Genomic DNA, 8,733 nt, shown 5'->3' on the forward strand with positions numbered 1-8,733 from the left:
GAACTTCTCAAACGACATGTTTGCCTCTAAACAGCCATTTGCCTCAATCAGATCCTAGCCACATGACATTGCTGATTCTCCCCTCCAGTGGTGGAGCCCATTTTCCCTTCCATCCAACCTAGGCTGAACATGTGACTTGCTTTGACTAATAGAACTTAAGCACATGTGACATAAGCAGAGACCTGAAGTGCTTGTGCTTTGGCGCTTGCTCTCTTGATGGTCTTTGGGCCCTGAGATCACCACCATGTGAAGAAGCGGACGAGGAGCAAAGCTGATCCACCACAGCTGAGGGCCTCCCAGCCTGACCAGTCAACACCACCAAACATGTGAGTGAAATGATCAGAGATTACCCAACCTCAAATTAAGAAACTGCCCAGCTAACCCACACAATCATGGGAAAGTAAATGGTTTCTGCTTTAAGCCACTAATTTGGGAAGGGATTTGTTAGGCAGTCAAGCTAACTGATACAGTCACAGGTAGCATATTACTATGTGACTGGTCCAGGAGTCTATAAATTGTAAGTTTGGCATTACTAGCCTAAGATTGTCCAAGGTATAAAAAGGGACTTCCTGATCCAAAGTTTGGGACTCACTGCATTCCAAAGCATTTTCCACTTAGAGATTTGCAAAATAAACTGTATATTAAAATTCTGAGGAGCCATGCAGTAAAAGAAAAGATACCTGCTTAAAAAATGCCAAAGATACCCTCCCCTTTTTCAACTTTTATGACCTCTTGGCATCACAGTATTGGCATCAACATCATTGCTGAAACCCTACTCTGAATGCAATGGAAAGGGGACTGAAGAAGAACTGTGAGATCTTGGTTCTGGTTCAAGGTGTAGAGTTTACAAACTGTAGAGCCTTTCACAAATCTAATGGGGTAAAATTAGATAAAATGAGAGACATAATTTCTTCCTTTCTAGGCCACCACCTATTCGTGTCACCTTGGATGGAAATTTTAAAAATGATGCATGACAATTTGTCTTCTGTATTGTATTCTGTTTTTTGATGAGTCATGACAACTCTAAAGTGGCAAATCATTCATTCATCTTGAAATCTTTGTTGAGAGTTTGAATGCTGGGGACATATTAGTGACCCAGTCTCTCTATGACAGCTTGTATTCTAATAGAGGGGGTGGTACATTTGTTCAACTGAGCAATCTACATTGACACATTATAATCATTAAAAGTCCATAGTTTACATGACAATTCACTCTTAGTGTTGTGCCTTCTATGGTTTGGACAAATGTGGGATGACATGTATCCATCATTGTATCACACAGAGATTTTCACTGCCCTAAAAATCCTCTGTGCTCCACCTATGTATCCCTTCCCCCACCCCAACCAGTGGCAACTGATCTTTTTATTGTCTCCATAGTCCTGCCTTTTCCAAAATGTCACATTCTTGAAATCATACAGTATGTAGCCTTTTCATATTGGGTCTTTTCATGTAAGAATATGCCTTTAAGTTTCTTTTATGTTCTTTAATTACTTGATAGCTCATTTCTTTTTAGCACTGAACAATATTCTATTGTGTGGATGTACCACAGTTTATTTATTCATTTACCTATTGAAGAACATCCTGGATGCTTCCAAGTTTGGGTAATTATGGATAAAGCTGCTAAAAACAGCTGTGTGCAGGTTTTTGTATGGACATACTACTACGTTTTCAGATTCTTTGGGAAAATGCCAAGGAATTCAATTGCTCAATTATATGGTAAGAGTATATTTAATTTTGCCAAACTGTCTTCCAAAGTGCTGTATCATTTTGCATTCCCATCAGTAATTAATGAGAGTTCTTGTTGCTCCCCATCCTTGCCAGCATTTGGTGGTGTTAATGTTCTGAATTTTGGCCAGTGTAATAGGTGTGTAGATGTCTGGTTGTTGTTTAAATTTGTATTTCTTTAATGACATAAGGTATGGGGTATCTTTTCATGTGTTTCTTTGCCCTCTGTATATCTTCTTTGGTGAGGTATCTATTCAGGTCTTTGGACCATTTCTTAATCAGGGTGTTTGCTTTCTTATTGCTGATTTTTAAGAGTTCTTTGTATATTTTGAATAACAATCTTTTATCAGATATGTCTTTTGCAAACATTTTCTGCTAGTCTGCGGCTTGTTTTTTTCATTCTCTTGACATTGTCTTTGGCAAAGCAGAAGGTTTTTATTTTAATGAACTCTATCTTATCAATTATTTATTTCATGAATTGTTCTTTTGGTGTTATATTTAAAAGTTTTGGGCATTTCCAAAGTCATTTAGAGTTTCTCCTATGTTATCTTTTAGGACTTTTATAATTTTGCATCCTACATTTAGGCCTGTGATCCATTTCAAGTTAATTTTTGAGAAGGGTGTAAGGTCTAGGTTAATTTTAATTTTTGCATGTAGATGTCTAATTGTTCCAGCGCCGTTTGTGGGAAGACTATTTTTGCTCTGTTGTATTACCTTTCCTTCTTTGTCAATTGTGAGTGACTATGTTTATGGAGATCTGTTTCTGGACTCTAGTCTATTGAATTTATCTATTTGTCTATTCTTTTGACAGTATCATACTGTCTTGATTACTGTATCTTTACAGTAAGTCTTGACATTGGATAGTGTCAGTTCTCAAACTTTGTTCTTATTCTTCAATACTGTATTGGTTATTCTAGGTCTTTTTTCTATCCATACAAACTTTATAATTACTTTATCAGTATCCCCAAAATAACGTGCTGGGATTACATTGAATCTATAGATCAACTTGGAAAATCCTGACATGTTGACAGTATTGAGTCTTCTTATCCATGAGCTTGAAATGTATCTTTGCTTATTTAGTTCTTCTTTAATTTTGTTCACATTATTTTTAATATCAGGAATGAGTGCAAGAATGAGTAGGAATTACTAAAGAAAATATCAGAAAAGAACATTTGATGACCTGAATTTATCGAGTCTCTTATCATTAATTAATTAAATCCAAAAGTATGGCAAATTCGATCTGCAGTTTACCCAAACAAACAATTAAAAGCATTCTGTCATTTGACTTACATGTCTCATGAAAATGCTATTAACATGGTCAGGAAAACAGAGCAGATGCTTTCCTGTTTTCCCCAAAGAAGCTGCCATCATGGATTTGAGCCTATTTCCTTTTTATCCCATAAAGTGGAGAATAATATCAAAGTCTGCTTTAAACAATTACGTTTTTCCCAGGTATTTAATTTAGTAAATGAATGCAAAATATTGTTTAAAAAATAAGGAGCTCTCCATCAAATAAATGTCTTTCTCTGGTCATTGAGTGGGGATAAAACTGCATACAGTTTTGAAATGTAAAGTAAAAGCTGGCAATTACATAGTCCAATTCCTTACATTGATTCATGAGGATGGGAGAACCAGGAAATCAATGACAAGGCCAAGAGAATACAAGCTATTTCATGGCTCAGATCAGATGATCAGCCTGGCTTCAAATCCAGCATTTGGGGATTTCTGGATGACTTTACTCTCACCTATACTGGGGAAAAATTTTCAAAATTCCACACAGACATTCTAGAAACTTTATGTTAGAAAAAGGCATTCTAACTTAAGAGTTTAGTAGCAGTTAGAAAGTGCTACCGAAAAAAATATATTCAGAAAAAGATTTTTCTAAGAACAGAGTAATTTCCTCCAAAAGACCACCATTAAAGCCTAGAACTCAGAGATCAGTAAAGGAGTCTGTCTGCAGAAGATTTTATTTCTGCACAGCTAATTTCAATCATGTATCTGGGTTTGTGCTCAATCTTTGCCACAGATAGGAGTGTTCCTCCTCTTTCAGAAGCTGTTTCCATCCTGTTCACTGTTCTCTCTCCAGAGCCTACAGCAATACCAGCCCAGGAGTAGCCAGTTGGTAAATATTGTTACAAATATTTATAAATATTTATTGAGTCAATTAATTTAGAAAGAATTTTACTTCAATTAAAAAATTATCACAGCAAATTTGTTTTAAAAGAATCTTTCAAGATAAGATTTTAGCCTTTACCATTTCCCTAAGTTTTTAAAATAGCATCAGTAGATATTTTTTTTTTACAAAATAACAACGGGTCATATTCAGTGGCCACTTGCTATGCACCAAGCACTGTGTACAGCATTATTCATCTATTTTTACAGTTTTTCTTCACACATCTTAATCAAGCAGGTGTAATTGTTTTCTCCATGTAACTGAGGCATGGAGAAGCTACGTAACATGCCCAAAATGATTCAAAAAGGTACAAACTTAGAGCTCAAATCCTTAGCCAGCCCATTATTGTCAGGAACCACACCAGAGGGCTTTGCTCAAACCTGCATAAATGGAAACTCAGGACTCTCTTGTTTCCTCTGCCAGTTCTAGGTTTGGTTGTTTGCCCTAAATGTATCATTTATGGATGCTCAAAATACGTCTGCAGTTGTGTCTGTAGGAGCGCTGTGACTAATGTTGTATGCAAAGCTGTGTAAACTTTGGATGAGGCAAATTGATTGTAATAGAGAGCTATAATACATGAAGATAGGAAGTGTCAATAAGACCTATATTGCCCTCAAATTGAGAATCTCATTTAACTAACAAAAGCAAATAAATTCAAAGATATAATTGTAACTCCAGATAAGACTCATTCAGGAATTTTAGGACCTGGAAATAGCCCATAATCATAAGTGTTATATTATATGTGTTATTGTACCTAGACAAATTAGAATTTATTCCATGAAAATGACTAAGAAGCACTTTATTCCCTTCCTAAACAGAAAGGATATTTTCACAGAATTTTTAAAATCACATTTCCACTTTTCATAAACATAACCAAAAAAAAGTAGTACACTTAATTTACATGTTTGCGGAAGATGTGTCTTAAACCACTAAATTTCTTCTGTGACTGACTGAATTTAACAACATAGTATATTTTTGTATGCTCACGATGAACATGGTTACTACAGTCCAATTAGCAATTATTCAGCTCATCTTAAATCTATTTTTCAGACAGCTGAAAATTAGTATTTAATTTAAAAATGTTTTGGAATTCTTACCTTCTTTCCCTCACCTTTTTCTCAATGCACTTTAATTCATCAAAATCATTTTTTGTATAGGCTTTTAATATGTGGGTTAGTACATAGAAATGATTTGTGGCTGCAAGCAGAACTTATAATTGCTATATAAGGTAAGAGTTGTCTTGAATATTAATTATTTTTAGGATTTTCATATCTATGATACTAATATTTATTCACTCAAATTAGATTTTATTTTATTTGTGATAACTGTAAGAATGAACAACAGAGCTCTGATAGAATGATTAAGAGATAATATATGACCAACAATTCCACTCCTAAGCATGTGTCCAAGAGATATGAATATATGTATCAAAAAGAATTATTCAAAAATTTTATTGAATGATTTGCTTTATTTATAATAATCCCAAACTGGAAACAACTGAAATATCCACCAATTGGAATAAATAAATAAATTGTAGTACTATATATTTACATGATTGAATATAAAATAGAAAATAAAAATAGGACAACTATCTAATCCACACAGTAATGTGGATTTATCTCAAAAACATTACAATAGTGTGAAAGAAACCAGCTATCAGAGAGAATACATTGTGTGATTCCATTTATATGAAGCGCAATAAAATAAATGATATTAGCAAAGCTAATAAATGATGATAGGATTCAAAATAGTGTTGACTTCTAGAAGAGGAATGTTAATCAACACAGAATACATACAGAGAAACTTTCTGAATTGCTGGAATTTTTCCTATCTTATTCTGTGTGGTGATTACACAACAGCATAAAAATCTAAAAATGTATCAAACTGAATAGTTAGCATTTGTCTATTTACTGTGCATAAATTATACTTCAATAAAAAAATTATCACTCTGAACATTGTTTTAAACACACCTTGTTTTACAGCTATGTCGACGGTTGATGCACCTAGGCCTACTTCATTACTTTAATAGTATCTATCTAAAGAAAAGATGATTTAGGCTCTAATAGAGTTTGGCTTGGCTGATGGGTGTGACGACATAACACTAACTACTGTAACAAATACGCTTTCATATTTCAGTGGCTTACCACAGAAGAAGCTGATTACTCAGTCACTGAAGAGTCCAATGTGAATCTTATCATTCTCCTCTGTATGGTGTTTTAGGGACCCAGGTTCCTTCCAGCTTGTGGTTTACTAGTTCCTGCCCAGGGGCCCCAGAATCTTATACCACCCGTTGGAAGACAAGAAGAGAGAAAGAATGCAATTAGGGAATTTTCTAGGTTTCTAGCTGGTGACATGCATGTTTTATGGGCTATTTCCAGGTCCTAAAATTCCTGAATGAGTCTTATCTGGAGTTACAATTATATCTTTGAATTTATTTGCTTTTGTTAGTTAAATGAGATTCTCAATTTGAGGGCAATATAGGTCTTATTGACACTTCCTATCTTCATGTATTATAGCTCTCTATTACAATCAATTTGCCTCATCCAAAGTTTACACAGCCTTGCATACAACATTAGTCACAGCGCTCCTACAGACACAACTGCAGACGTATTTTGAGCATCCATAAATGATACATTTAGGGCAAACAACCAAACCTAGAACTGGCAGAGAAAAGAAGAGGATGACTCCTTCTCCTGCTTAGAGGTAGCATGATGTGCTGCTTAAGAGTCCATCCCTGTTCGGGTCATTCCTTTGTTTCCAACAATCTGGTCAAATCCGGCCTATTCTTGGTTATTTCAAATGCACCTAGTTCTGTGAAATCTTCCTGATTTTTACCCTCACTTTACACCCACATCTTTAACTTCCTGACTTCAAGTTCCTTAATGTATACTAGTTATCTTTGACACAGAGAAAATTCTAACAGAATTTTACTTCTCTTATTAGGCTCTGGTAACATGAGGGCACAGCAGAGTGGGGACTAGGGTAAGGCAAGTGGATGTAAAATTCAAGGGGATGTCCAAAATCTCAGTAATCAAGAGAAATTATATTTTAATGCAATATTTTAAAATCAAAATTAATGCAACCATTGTCCCTGATGAACAATGTATCAAATTTTTAAATAAAGACTGGTTCGGACCCTGCGCTGGTCTCATTCACTTCAGTCTAATCCCAGCCCTTTTGGAGCCTATGTTTTACTCGTCTTCTAACCCAGTTATTGTTGAATGAATGAATGAGTATATGAATCTCTTGAAATGATTCATTAGCTTAAAATGTACAGATCCTGGCAATGAAGATGGACAGCTATGGTGAAATGTGCTCATGGGTCATGAAAACAGTTTGGTTATGTCTTCTGAAATCTACAGGATTAGGACTGCCCTCAATTAAGTCCCCTTAAAATTCTCCTTCATTGTCCCCACTAGTGTAAACCGGCCCGAGGGCCGTAGTTTGCCCACGGCTGGGTTAGAGCTTCCCTCTATAAGTTCAGTGAGTATTGGTAACCATTTGTCACCATCATGCAGCCTGTGAGACTGCCCTTCAAGGGCCCGTTCAAATGGAATCCTAGCAGTTCATGTTGTTTCAATAACGTCGCATTAAAATGGTCCTCCCCATTGTTCTAAAACATTATTACAATCACAGCCTCATGAATTATTTGAGTCATGCCACATTATTTATTTAATGTTTTAATTTACTCTGTACTTCAGAAGTTTCCAGGCCAAATGAGATCAGAAAGGCAAAGCCGTTTGAACAACGGGAAGCAACAGTGTTTGTTATAATTCATTCTCTGTACCGCATTTCCTACTTAAGAAAGAATTTAGCTCCAAGGTATACTCAAGAAGAGAAAAAAATAAAAAGTTCCAGCAGTCTTTAAGGCCTATCGTGCACCTTTCAGATGGAAGATTGACATCACCCTTATCTACACACACCACCACCACCAGCAGCACCTCCACCTTCTGGCCTTATTACAAAAGTTGTTTACCCACTTTTGGGCCCCTGCCATGACCAGTCAACTGTTGTGGCCTATCAGGGTCAGGCTGTTTTCTTCAGTGGCCAACGTTTTCACTCACAGTTAGCCACCAGGGGGCCCCCTGTTTGGAACAAATGGTGAGACTCCAATAAGCTTCCCTCCAAAGGAACCAAAACATCCCGGGGCAGCCGGGGCGCAAAGCTAGGGAACTTCCCCACAAAGAACAACTCACCAGCCGCAAACCTGCAAGTCCTATGGCGCAGCCTTATTACGAGTAAAGAAGAAAACACGGATGTATCGCCAAGGACGGAGGGGAAATAGGAACCCTGGAGTTTCAAGGGAGAGGTCCCTCCTCTGACCAGAGAGCCATGGGGTCTTCCACTCGCCTGGGGAAGCTCCCTGAAACTCTGTCCATCAGGCGCTTGGAACAGTTTCTAATTTCCTGACAGTGGTAGTTAATGCTGTCTGCAGGGGTGGTGGCTTCTCGCCCCCTTTCCGTGGGATGCTTCCCAGAAGCTAGAATAAAACACACGCCACTGTCTGGCAATCCAGAAAAGTCTCCAAACAAAATGATCTATACATTGTTCAAGCAGTTGAGGTTTCATACAAATCGTCCTAGCTCTCTCACATTTATTATACACATCTATATTGACTCATGAAGTCGGAATTATTTTAATATTACCTACAAGAAAATAATTATACCCTGTCGTCAAAATAGTTTTGTTGCAACTGTGTAGCTTCTGAACCACTACCTTTTCGCTTTGGGGGTACTCAGTATTTTTACTGCTTCATTTTCTCCCAATCTGAATCCTTGGCCTTCAGGACTGGGGGTGAGGGTGGGGGGGCACCTCAGAAATTCCTATTTGCCTGGG

General features: G+C 36.8%; 1 long non-coding RNA gene across 1 annotated transcript; it reads right to left on the bottom strand.

Moving 5' to 3' along the window:
- Nucleotides 1-7,545: 7,545 nt before the first annotated feature.
- On the bottom strand, nucleotides 7,546-8,715 carry LOC107184776. The gene is made up of 2 exons (XR_001515685.1): nucleotides 8,105-8,715; nucleotides 7,546-7,982 (listed from the first exon to the last, which is right to left on the bottom strand). It is a non-coding gene; the product is annotated as an uncharacterized LOC107184776 (long non-coding RNA).
- Between the last annotated feature and the right edge of the window lie 18 nt (nucleotides 8,716-8,733).

Source organism: Myotis davidii, unplaced genomic scaffold (assembly GCF_000327345.1).
Source record: "Myotis davidii unplaced genomic scaffold, ASM32734v1 scaffold192, whole genome shotgun sequence".
Lineage (NCBI taxonomy): Eukaryota > Metazoa > Chordata > Mammalia > Chiroptera > Vespertilionidae > Myotis > Myotis davidii.